The sequence below is a fragment of the Salvelinus fontinalis genome, chromosome 34 (assembly GCF_029448725.1).
Source record: "Salvelinus fontinalis isolate EN_2023a chromosome 34, ASM2944872v1, whole genome shotgun sequence".
Classification (NCBI taxonomy): Eukaryota; Metazoa; Chordata; class Actinopteri; order Salmoniformes; family Salmonidae; genus Salvelinus; species Salvelinus fontinalis.
Window position 1 is genome coordinate 22,719,148 of NC_074698.1, and position 13,665 is coordinate 22,732,812.

The 13,665-nt window shown below is 44.1% G+C and overlaps 2 pseudogenes; one reads left to right on the forward strand and one right to left on the reverse strand.

Annotated features, from left to right (window-relative positions):
• Positions 1–2,774: 2,774 nt before the first annotated feature.
• LOC129833504 (uncharacterized) lies at positions 2,775–6,668 on the reverse strand (annotated as a pseudogene).
• A 4,016-nt stretch (positions 6,669–10,684) lies between these two features.
• Positions 10,685–13,515, forward strand: LOC129833506 (migration and invasion enhancer 1-like; annotated as a pseudogene).
• The last annotated feature ends 150 nt before the right edge of the window (positions 13,516–13,665 follow it).

The following is a 13,665-nucleotide window of genomic DNA, read 5'->3' on the forward strand; positions in this document are numbered from 1 at the left end:
ACCAATCACCCCCACCCCACCCCACCACCACCCCACTTAAGTGGACCTGATGGACTTTCCCTGGACCAGCAAATTAAGTCCCACAGGGATAATTTTATGGATGATAATAATTTTAGGAACTGTGCCTGATCACAAGCCTTATCCTGTTCCCCCAATAGAATCCTTCTGGGTCCCATGGCATATTTTGAAAGCTTCACTATTGTTTGTTATTATATCGATCTAAATTAATTTTTTGTAGATAAACATTATGACAGTTGTGTCCAGCAGCTTTTTAATACCAGCTTGTTTCTATTGATATGAAATCAGAGAGCATATGGCCCTATGCATATTAAGATGCACTCTTTATGGGGTATAGAAGTTCAGGCCTCCCCCTGATCTACAGCGTACCACCTCAGACAGACATCGACCCTTTGGGGGGTCATGACATTGGAGCGTGGAGAGGGGAAGGGAAGGATGGCTGATTATTTTTCACGAAGTCTAAATCATCCCTCTCTCTCCCTCCCTCCATGCCTGCTTCTCTCCCTACCCCCTTTTCCCATCCTCTCCCTCCACCTGGAAAAATAGCAGGCGGTGAAACGTGATCCCGTGTGTGTGTGGGGGGGGGGGGGGGGCCGCTGGGCTGTCCTACTAATGGAGATGAATGTGGGCTCAGGACTGTCTCCTGGGCCAAACGGCCACTGCACCGCCATCACGTTGAGAGATCCATTTCTCTCCAGCTTCCGTCCAAGCTGCAAATCTTTTTTAATGAGTGGGGAGGGCTGAGACTCACAACTGGAGCTGTAAGATTGGGGGGGGGGGGGGGCGGGTAGAGAGAGGAAGAGAAGAATAGTAACTGGAGGACTATCCTATGCTGAGTCGCTAGAACACGCTAACATCTGCTTTACAGGGATGGAGTATTTTCAACCTAACTTCCGTTTCCCCTGAATATCGGAAGTGGGAACTTCGCTCAGACGTCTTTCTATGCCTGCTACGTTAGGCTATTGGAGGCTAAAGGAGGATGGATGATAAAGCAAGAGAGCTAGAAAGAGGAGTGGATAAAAGGGGGATTGATATTCATGAGGGAATAATGCAGTGAGATGCAGAGAGACTGACAGAGATAAAGAGATCATGATTGCAAACAAGTCACCTCTTTGGCTCACTGTGGGAGGAAGCCTTGCAAACACCAAATCTGCTCATCACCACTTTCCCTTCCTCCTCCCTTGTACACTCTTAGAAAAAAAGGTGCTATCTGGAACCTAAAAGGGTTCTCTGGCTGTCCCCATAGGTGAACCTTTCCACAGAGGGTTCTATATGGAATCCAAAAGGGTTCTCCTTTGGAGACAGCCGAAGAACCCTTTTGGAACCCTTTTCCCTAAGAGTGGAGTTTACATCTGTTGTTTGAGAGCCATGGTTCATATTACAACATATTAAAACATCCCATATCCTCTCTGTTTACCATTTTGTACTTACTCTCCTTTCTCTCCAGTCCAGGCTATGCTGGGATGGCAGTCACAACCCTCTCTCCCATTGGCCAGTAAGATGGGCGGTGGGGAGATGCACTCTGAACACACCAGGTGGGACCCTCCTCACTCTCTCCATGCACTCTGGGGATCGCTGCATAATGCATGCTCCCAGAATGGAACTTCTAGTCTGAGTAGGGAAAAACACACCAGGCCAGGGAAGAGACTGGATGCAGAGGCTATGTGTCAAAAATAAAACACGTGCATTTATGCCCCAAGAGCCTCACTTTGTGGCTGTGGGATTTCTTTACTCTAAAATAACCCAGTGTTGCTATTAACAAAGGTGAATATTGGATGTAGAGAGTTAAACTAGAGGTTGACAAAAAAAACTGTATTGAGAGGAAAGTACAATTGTCTGGCTGGTTTTTGGCCTACGTTTCAGCAATTCTACAATGTCTGAGTATCAATATTTTTTACAGTACTGCCTATCTGGTGTATGTGACAATAAAACATATATTTTTTAATCAATCTGTCAACGTTGTAACCTTGTTCAGAGGGTCAACAAAAAATAGAGGGTCAAAAAAATAATAGCGTGGCAAAAAAATGTTTTTATGTCTTCCCATTTCCGGATTTCAACAAAAATTGCCCTATAAAAACACTTTACTTTGAGGTTCTTGCATGTTGGCTTTAAAAGTAGATCGAGATTGACCTTGACTGCACCAGGCTTTGCAAAGTGTTTACTTACCCAGCCAGAAATCTATTAGCCGCTGTATGTGTCTGTGTGACTCATCTCTCTGGCTCTTGGGCAAATTCTGAAAGGGGTTAGAAATATAGCCTTCCAGCTTTATGGTATTCTCAGCTAACACAATGTCTGGTCTGCCTGAACCAACTTCCTGTTTTTCATTAACTGGAGATTGAAGGTAATTTAGGACATGCTCTGTTTCTGCATATCTCTCTCTCACTCTCTTGCTCTCCCCCTCTCTCTCCCCTCACTCTCTCTTGTGCAGTCTCTTTCTCTCCCTATTTCTCCCCCTTTCTCTCTCACTCTCCCTCTCACACACCTGAGCATGTTGCAAGATGGAGAGCAATTGTGAATAGCATGAAGTGTTTCATGAAGTGTTTCCTAACCATGTGACCTGAAGAGGAAAAACTCCATGCCCTTATTTATGAACAGTAGCTACCCAATGTGAAGACCTACAGTATTTCCCTTCCAGTTGTGAATCAGCCCAGTTCTACTGTACATGTTCTGCTTCTGCTGTAGAGAGATGAGTCATCAGCCAGTGGGCTGAGGCTGGGGCTGCAGCACCTGCAGACAGTCACCACACCACAGCACAGTCAGACAGTTTTTCATCCTCAGCTTACCCACCACCTAAGAGGGTCACGGCTCTCAGTCTTTGTTGCTGTCAATTCTTTTTACATTGACTCGAACAAGTCATTCCATGAGCAAACACAAAAAAAGAGTCGCCCCTTGGATGGTATGATATGTTTCATGATGTAATATGTTACTTTTATGGCATGACACGTGCTATCATCTGGACCCTGATATGTCTGTCTTTATACAAGCCTCATAAGATAAATAAAATGATCATCTAGGAAATGATCAACAATAACTGATTTAAAATGACTGGTATCTTGCATAATAATGTAGTGAAATATTTCATGTAGTGAATAGATACAGTAACCTATGCAGGAGACCAACCCCCCACAATTGCTTGTCAGAGGGCTCCCCCTTGTGGAAACACATGACATCATGAAGTTAATATACTGCCTCACCATTAGCATTAACTCCATCAATAAATCAATACTGTTAATTAGTTGTTACCTGAACAATGATGTTAGGGCATATTTAGATAAAACAAACCAATCTATAACTTATCATTTATGTTATTGTTGAACATCTCTCCTCTAGCAACTTTCCTCCACTTCTGCCTCCCCTGCATCAGAGGGAACAGCAGGCTTTTGTGTTGCTTTACTTTTGTCCCTGAGTTCCTGTATGATGTCACAGCTGTGATCCAGACTCTGTCTGAGGTCCAGCAAGTCTCTGCAAGCCTTCCAGGATGTCCAGCTTAGACAGCTTCTTGTCAATGGATGACAGCACCTCCTGGCCACCATTATTTACAAGATCCTCCCCAACATCATTCAGCTCTGGGCTGTTGCTGGTGAGACAGTCCTCCTCCTCTACTATGAAAGCCCCCATGGTTTTCTTCCACACCATTTCAAAATAGGAGTCAATGAAGGATTCAAGCTCCTCCAAATTACTGTTCCCCCATTGGTCAATCAAGGCCTGCAGGCCTCCTGTTCTGGCAATCTCCTTGAGGGTCCTGTCCCTCAGCCTGGGGTGTCCAAGGGACTGTGTATCCACGATGTCTTCCTGTTTCTTCACCAGCATTCTTTCTGGTTCTTTGGGTTGCTCGACCAGGAGGAGAGCTTGGTGTCCTGGAGAGAACAGGGTGACCGGTTTTCTACCATTCTGTCCATTCCATCTCAGATGATGGCTCTGAGTAGGTCCAGTGTGGAGACAGTCTGGGAGGTTCACCACTAGCGTCTGTCTGCCCCCCATGTTCCACATCAGCCCCTTCTGATTCCCCTGAAGCACACCGGCCATGCAGGACAGAAACCCCTCCACATCCAGGATGGAGTGATTTGCTTTAGTCCACCATCCTCCGCTGGCCTCTGGTAGTGCCAACTCCTGTCCACCAAAGTCTGGGGCTCCTGAGTCATCTGGGGTTAGAATGTCCTCTGAACTAGCCACCTCACACACTGCAACACAAGAGAGAGCTCTGTCAGAATAAATACATCATGAAATTATGAACTGTAAGTTCTATCTAATGTGCATCAGTCTTGCTTACCATCATGAAAGGGAGCGTCTGTGTGGTTTGCTACAAGGACCTCTATGCCCTCTCCCATCACTCCATCCATCTCTGACTCCTGAATCACTGTGAGACTCTTCCCAACCTGTTCTCTTCTCTGTAGAACCTCCAACCTCTCCTCCACCAGCATCTCCTCTATCTTCTGTAGCAGCTCAGTGACCTATGCACCAGTTCCCTGGCTCTTACTGTCCAACACGTGATATCTGTTGCCACACTTCTCGACAAGCCTCTGGAGGGGCTCTCCCTCACTCTCAATGCGCTGCTCGATGGTCGTGTCCCCCAGCCAGTCTCCAAAGGTGAATCGGACCATGGTTCTATTCCATACTTTCTCTCCGAGTGCCTCCAGGTGTTTTACTGCTGTTCTTCAGACAGTGTGGCTGAAGGAGGAGCTCACATTCACCACCACCAGGACAACAGTTACCCCAGAGACTGAGGGAGACATCAGGGAGCCAGGACCCACTGACAGCCAGCCTGGTGGGTCCAAAACTGTCACAGTCTTACCCCTGACCTTTCCTTGTCCTTCCACACAGTCAGTGGCATGGCACCCTACTTTAAAGTGCTCTCTGCCCAGGATGGTGTTTCCAGCAGAGCTCCTGCCTGTGTTGCGACCACTCAGCAGCATTATTCTCAGCTCTGAGGGACAGTAGAGCTCCCCTGTCACAAACAAATAAGAAAACTGTCATGTATAACACGTCTGCTGTGGACATAAAATGTATGAATACAAAGTGTTTCATTCACATTGTCAGATTTAAAGCTCTATGAACGAATGGAAAATGTTCATCCTAAATATTTCACACCAATATGAATAGAATCAGACACCTAAAGTGCATTTTGAGAGAGATTGATTTAACTCACCTAATAGAGATCTGGCAGTCTCTCTTTGTTTCTGCCTTCTCGTCAGTCTCTCCCCTGCTCTTTTCTGTTCTTCCCTCCTCTTCTCCTCCAACTCCTGCAGAATGCCACCCTCAATCTTACAGTAACAACTGCTGTTGCATGACATCAGTTCCTCAATCTTTCTCATCAGTTCCATAACCTGAAATCCTGAGTTGCTTCTATTGTTGAGGACATGATACCTGTTGCCACACTTCTCCACAAGCCACTGGAGGGCCTCTCCCTCACTCTCAATGTGCTGCTCGATGGTTGTGTCTCCCAGCCAGTCCCCAAAGTTGAACAGGACGATGATGTGAGCCCAGACTGTGTCTGTGATGAGCTCTAGGTGCTCCTGCACAGCTCTCCTGTAGGTCTCTGTGAAGGACCGGTCCACACGCACCATCAGCAGGAGGGCATGTGGACCAGGGGAGCAAAGAGATACACTACACACTATCTCCTGTCTGTCAAAAACAGGACTATCCTGAGAGAAGTCATTCATCCACCAGCCTGGAGTGTCCACCACAGTGACTTGTCTCCCAGCAACATCCCCTGCTCCCACCATGCATTGCGCTGTTCTCCTTCTGACCTCAAAGCTTCCTCCTTGACCCAGGATGGTGTTTCCTGCTGAACTCTTCCCTGAGCCCCGAGCTCCAAGCAGCACAACTCTGATTTTGGAGAGATGACATGACTCCCCTGGTAGAAAAGAAGGAAACAATGCAACATCATAATAGATAGTGCTTTACGCTGTCATTTTTTACAAGGAGCACATGTGCACCTAAGTTGGAAAATGTAGGAGGCCAATGAGAAATATTTGTACATTTTTTATTTCACCTTTATTTAACCAGGTAGGCCAGTTGGGAACAAGCTCTCATTTACAACTGCGACCTGGCCAAGATAAAGCAAAGCAGTGCGACACAAACAACAACACAGAGTTTCACATGGAATAAACAAAAGTACAGTCAATAACACAATAGAAAAAGTCGATACACAGTGTGTGCAAAGGGCATAAGGAGGTAAGGCAATAAATAGGCCATAGTAGCGAAGTAATTACAATTTAGAAAATTAACAAGGGAGTGATAGATGTGCAGATGATGATGTGCAAGTAGAAATACTGGTGTGCAAAAGAACAAAAAAGTCAATAAAAACAATATGGGGATGAGGTAGGTAGTTGGATGGGCTATTTATAGATGGGCTGTGTACACCTGTAGCGATCGGTAAGCTGCTCAGATAGCTGATGCTTAAAGTTAGTGAGGGAGATATAAGTCTTCAACTTCAGCGATTTCTGCAATTCGTTTCAGTCATTGGCAGCAGAGAACTGGAAGGAAAGGCGGCCAAAGGAGGTGTTGGCTTTGGGGGTGACCAGTGAGATATACCTGCTGCAGCGTGTGCTACGGGTGGGTGTTGTTATGGGGACCAGTGATTTGAGATAAGGCGGAGCTTTACCTAGCAAAGACTTATAGATGACCTGGAGCCAGTGGGTCTGGCGACGAGAGCATACAGGTTGCAGTGGTGGGTGGCATATGGGGCTTTGGTGACAAAACGGATGGCACTGTGATAGACTGCATCCAGTTTGCTGAGTAGAGTGTTGGAGGCTATTTTGTAAATGACATCGCCGAAGTCGAGGATCGCTAGGATAGTCAATTTTACGAGGGTATGTTTGGCAGCATGAGTGAAGGAGGCTCGGTTGCGAAATAGGAAGCCGATTCTAGATCAATTTTGGATTGGGAGATCTAGAAGGAGAGTTTACAGTCTAGCCAGACACCTAGGTATTTGTAGTTGTCCACATTTTGAGGTAATAAAGCTAGAATCCTTCATTTTTGAATTACAGGTCTCACAGCAAAATATTTTGGCACATATGTGAGTAAAATGGTAACGCTGTAGAGCCCTGATAGAACAGAAACATTCTAAAATCTACTGTTGGCAATATGGCAAAGCATTGTGTCCTAAGAACCATCTCAGTGATAACTCACCATTGAGCAGAGATCTCTGTTTCTTCATCAATCTATGCTGAGCCCTTTGCTCCACTATCCTCTTATTTTCCTCCACCTCTTGTAAAAGCAGTCCCTCCATTTTAAAATAGCTGTCACTATTTTCTGTCACCAGTCTCTGCATCTTCCTGAACAGCTCTGTGATCTGATTTCCACCTGGTCCACTCTTCAAGTTGAGGCAGTGATACCTATGACTGCATTTCTCCACCAGCCACAGGAGGGCCGTGCCTCCTCTCTTGACTTGCTGCTCCATGTGCATGTGTCCAGGCCAGTCACTGCAGGTGAAGACGACCATACAGTGACTCCACACACAATACAAAAAGTCTATATACAGTGTGTCCAAATGGCGTAAGGAGGTAAGGCAATAAATAGGCCATAGTAGCGAAGTAATTACAATTTAGAAAATTAACAAGGGAGTGATATTTTACTCGCATATGTGCCAAAATATTTTGCTGTGAGACCTGTAATTCAAAAATGAAGGATTCTAGCTTTATTACCTCAAAATGTGGACAACTACAAATACCTAGGTGTCTGGCTAGACTGTAAACTCTCCTTCCAGATTCATATTAAACATCTCCAATCCAAAATTGATCTAGAATCGGCTTCCTATTTCGCAACCAAGCCTCCTTCACTCATGCTGCCAAACATACCCTCGTAAAATTGACTATCCTACCGATCCTCGACTTTGGCGATGTAATTTACAAAATAGCCTCCAACACTCTACTCAGCAAACTGGATGCAGTCTATCACAGTGTCATCCGTTGATTCTCTCTCACTGAGGAGGGCCAGGTGCTCCTCTACAGCCCTGCAACGCTTCTCACAGAACACTGAGTGTGCCTTAATGACGATAAGGAAAATATGGGGTCCCGGGGTGCACAGAGAGACACTGCGCACTATCTCCCTTTTCACCAGCTGAGGCGTGTCCTACACCTTGAAGTCACACCACCAGCCAGGTGTGTCCACCACAGTAACCCACCCACCTGCCACCTCTCCCACCCTCCTAGAGCACGTGGTCCGCTCCTTGATGACAAACTCCTCCCTGTCCAGCAGCACATTGCCCACTTCGCTCTTCCCAGAGTTTCTGCCGCCAAGAAGGACAACTTTGAGGTCTGAGAGAGACACAAACAAGACACATGAGAGATCGAGTTACTGTTCATGCTAGTGCACATTTTGTGTCATACTGCCTGACATTAGGCTTCCATTTTAAAGGGACTGTCATTCCCACAATGATTAACGAATAAATTGTAAAAAAAACACACGTACAGTCACAAGTACATACACAAACACACACACGTACAGTCACAGGTACACACACAAACACACAAGTACATAAACAAACACACACATAGTCACAAGTACACACACAAACACAAACATGTACAGTCACAAGTACATATATAAACACACACACATACAGTCACAAGTACAGTACATACACAAACAGACACAGATAGCATGCATGTGTGTATTACGCCACTATGAAACTACTGATAACGTGGTGTATTGACAAGTTGATCAGATGTCTGTCACATGTTGCTTTATCGCACACAGTATTATGTACCTGCTGCACACAGTATGTACCTGCCACACACAGTATGTACCTGCCACACACAGTATGTACCTGCTACACACAGTATGTACCTGCTACACACAGTATACATACAGTACATGGGGATATCATAAAAACATGAATAGTTGCTATAAATAATGTTTAATGTTGCCTAGAAATATCAGTACACGCACCACATTGATAGAAGAGGGCAGTTAATCATCTTAACTTACATTAAACTGGCCATGTTAGGGTTAGAGTAATACTTTTACACTGATTGATGCTAAAGTTATTAAAAACAACTTGTAAATTGTCCTTTATATACCGTACAAACTTTTCCTCAGGTTGATATATAAGACAATTGAGATGAAAAAACTTACCACATGTTGATGAATCTCTGGTTGCCATTTCTCTTGATCTTAAGCTTTATCTGTGCTTAGTTTCTCCCCAAAATTGTTGCAATCCAACTCATTTTAGTCATCGTGTCAATGCCCAATAACACTCCTTCTACTTCTGGCTTACCACAGTCCTTTTACTTCTGGCTTACAACAAGTTCCTGAAAGACTGGGGTGTAGCTTTTACTCTGAAGGGAGTGGACAGTTGCCTTGATGACTTGTGATGTCTTTATGAGTCTGAAGGTGGGCAGTAATAAGCAGTAATAATGTTGTGTTTATAACCAAATGGGAAGATGGTAATTACGAGTTGTGGAGTTGTAAATATGAATTGAATGCATGAGAATTAACTGAGAATAAAAATGGGTTTAGTAGAAAGCAGATTATTCAGTAGACATTCCTATCAGTCCTAGACTATGGCGACATCATCTATATAAATGCAGCTGCCACTTCATTAAAGCTGTTAGTTGCACATTGCGATTTATTACGGGCGACAATTTTAGTACTCATCACTGCATTCTCTACTAGAATGTTGGTTGGCCCTCTTTGATGACACGTAGGTTGATATATTGCTATGTTTTAATTTATAAAGCTCTTTTACAAAAAGACCCACTGTACTTAACATCATTACTAAACTTTAGACATACGAGTTACCACACCCAGTTTCAGGGATGGCTATCTCTGGAAATTCCTTTGGTCTCTACTGAGTTTTCTTGCACCTTAATTGTGGAACAATTGGCCTCTAGGCCAACTCAGAAAGCTGATTGAGGACCTTATTACTGATGAATGTGTTTGTTTTTTATGGCCGTGTTTTTCTTTCTGCTTGCATTTTGCATTTATATTTGTATGTGTGTATTTTCTGTAATTTCTGTAATTCAGGGCTAATCTGTAAAATAAACCTTGGTCTCAGTATGACTCACTGATAAAATAAAGGTTAAATAAAAAAATGTACTTCCGAAATGCTGGTATCAAGGTACTTTCCTTAGTAGGTGATGTCGGAGTTCAGCATGTGAGAGAAGTTGGAGCTCAGGGATGACAGACGAGCTTCCCAATAGTAATTACCAGTTGGAGGGCTGTTCAACTGGATATTTACCAGTCGTATATGTGGTAAATACTACTTTCCCACTTGGTTATGAATGCAGCATAAGTAAGGAGCCAGCCATTTATTGCAGTTAGAGACATCAACAAGCCACTCCTCTGAGTCAGCATGCCTTGCAAAGTAAAAGATAAGGAAGACAAATACCCAACTTTATGACATGACTCATCCGTCTGAGTTTGTCATCTGCCTAGCCCACCTTTGTCATTGATGCAGTACATCTGTACAGTTATTATCTTATGTTGACCTGCCCATGACTGAGAGGCAGTATATACATCATGTTGTTAAGCATGTCTTAATGAATTGGTGCAGTCTGATGTCTATAGTATTTGCCATTCAAAGATATTATCAATCATCTCAAAGAAGGGAAGAAGAAAGGGAAAGGATGGATGCATTTCAAAAGTTTTGGAACAGGTCCCTGCTAGTATTTTCTTCCTGCTTTTTCTCGCTCCTCCCACCTCTGGTTACGCCAACCAAAAGCATTTCTCTGCTAATACGCTTTAGCTAGCAGGTTAGCTTTTTTAGCATCTGTGTTACACAATCGTGTCTTTAGGTCAAACCTGAATCAGCTTATCGAGAAGAAGGAACTAGCAAGCTAGCTAGTTTCTTCAACAGCCATGGGTGTGCAAGTCAAAGTCGAATACTGGTATGTTTATTTTCCATTTATTGGATTTTTCGCCTTTTTTTAAGCAACTCCCATGCGTTTTAGGTAGCTACTGTAGCTACAGTAGCTAGCAGCTCGAACCAGCCACTTTCATAGCGCAGTGTACCCACTCTTCTATTATGAAACGGGCTATGTTTTATGCTAGCTAACGTTAGTTGATGAATGTTTACCTTAGACATTGCTTAGACATTTTCCCCCAACTACTTTAGGGATAATTATTCATCACTAAGCCATGTTTTTGTTTTGTCGTTGTCTTTAGCGGTGGATGAGGGTACGAGCCCCGCTATCAGGAGCTCGCGCGGGTTGTCACCGCGGAATTCACTGAAGCGGAAGTATCGGGCTTCGTAGGAAGGCAAGGTAAGTTGGTCCTTTCCACATAGCCAACTACAGACAATACAGGTATGTACGGTGTTGGAAAGTACACTAATAATGTGAAGCATTTTGACATCGTTACATGTTCTTCTATACTCACTGGACAGTTTATTATAGGTGGGTGTCACCCTCATGCCGGGTTAGTGCAAAGGCTGAGTGAGTAATGACAGTGGCACTGCCACACGGACCCCCCTTTGCCTCCAGAACGCCCTGAAATATTTAGGGGAATGGATTCTTCAAGTCAGACACATTCCAAAAGGATGTTGGTCTACGCTGATGCGATGGCATCATGCAGTTGCTGCAGATTGGATCGTGGTACACCACCGCCATCAGCCTGTACCATTGACACCAGACAGGATGGGTCCATGGACTCATGCTGCTTACGCCAAATCCTGACTGCCATCAGCATAAAGCAACAGGAACCGGGATTCGTCGGACCAGGTGACGTTTTTCCACTTCTCAATTGTCCAGTGTTGGCGATCGCGTGCCCACTGGAGCCGCTTCTTCTTGTGTTTAGCTGATAGAAGTGGAACCCGGTGTGGATGTCTGCTGCAACAGCCCATCCGTGACAAGGATGAAATGAGATGTGCGTTCTAAAATGCTATTCTACACACCACTGTTGGCACCAACAATCATACCGCACTCAAAGTCTCTTAGGTCACTCGTTTTGCCCATTCTTCTAACATCCAATCACACAGCAATTGAATGCCTCTGCCGGTCTGCCTGCTTTATACAGCTAGCCACGGCCACATGACTCACTGTCTGTAGGAGTGAACCATTTTCTGGGTGGTGTACCTAATAAACTGTCTGGTGAGTATGTCTACTATATTCTCAGACTACATTGTTTTCCTTGATTTGATGCTTTTGTTTCTGCAGGCAGTTTTGAGATTGAGATCAACGGGCAAGTAGTTTTCTCCAAGCTCGAAACAAGCGGCTTCCCATATGAAGACGACGTAAGTTGTTAACTTCTTACAAGGCTGTCATTTTAATGTCTGACATACTGTGTGTGTCAACTGCCAATGACTACCCCCAATGACACAAGATGTCTTGTCCCCCTGCAGATCATGGACGCTATACAGAAAGCCCATGATGGCAAGCCAGTGGAGAAGATCACCAAGAGCCGCCCGCCTTGTGTCATCCTGTAGATCTCCTCTCCCTCTATTCTCCAACCCTGCCCTCTCCTGACAGCACCATGCTGAAGACAGGACAGTGCGCATCCATCACTGCCACTGTCATTACTCACTCAGCCTTTGCACTAACAGGGCATGAGGGTGACACACAACTCTCTGTTGAAACTACACTAGCAGAGTTTGACTAAGACCACTGTCTTTGATTTAGAGTACAACCTGTCGTAAGGTTTTGTTGTGCCTTCTCTCTCCCCTCTCTCTCTGCTCCCATTGAGGTGTTCCAGGACTTATATGATTACTGTAGCCCAAAGCTGAAAGGTTTATAGTATGATGACCCCAGTCCTGGCAGCTCCTATGTTATGGGATCAGAGAAATGGAGGAGACCGTAAGATCAAGGGGCAGACGGGTTGGGGGGAGCACCCTATTATATTCCAAAAGCCTCATTGCCTGGCAGACAGTTACTGCCTGATTGTTCTAATTCCTCTCAAATAATACAGCACCATCATTGGCCAGACATAAATAAAGTTTTGATGAACGTAAAAGATAAATGTTATTGAATACCAAAAGCAAGACGGGAAGGAGCTCAATTATTTTCTGCCCTCTGAAAATAATTCTATCACCTAGCTCTAAGCATCATAAGCCCTGTTTCCCAACTTGTATCCTGTACCCAACTATGATGATGAATGTGCTGCTTGAACCTGTCAATGCAATGTTTGTCAATTTATTTAATAAGATGTGTTCTAAAGTGGAGACACTTTAAACAAGGTTGAAGCTTAGATTTTTAACGTTTTTTTTGTGTTCAGTTCTGTCACAACTTTTATTTCTCTTTAAAACTAGTGTATCTCAATGTCAGAACTTGGATGTAATCAGGTTTTTTTTCTTCAGTTTTGTCCATCTTATAGCTAATCTGCCTGAAGCATTCCAGGCAGTGTCTTTAACAGTGAACTATATCTCTGTTTTGAACTGTTCTCTTTCGCCGAAACGTGAGAAACACTGTAGTATCCAAACCTCTTGTGAATTTGCAATTGTATACTGCCACTGAATCATAGATAATGCATTTTCATTGACTCAGTGGCTTTTATATATGATCAGCTTTACTATTAGTAGAGCTGACCTTGCAAGTAGATAAATCCTTCGTTGTTTTGAAAGCCATCTCTCACTGGTCTGTTTATGTGCACAGTTTATTGAATATCATCTCTGAATACTATTTTTTTCTGTTTCCCAGGGCTGTCAAGTATGATACCCATTAGGAGAACTTCTATCACAAAATAAAGTTATGGATTATTTAACTGTATAAA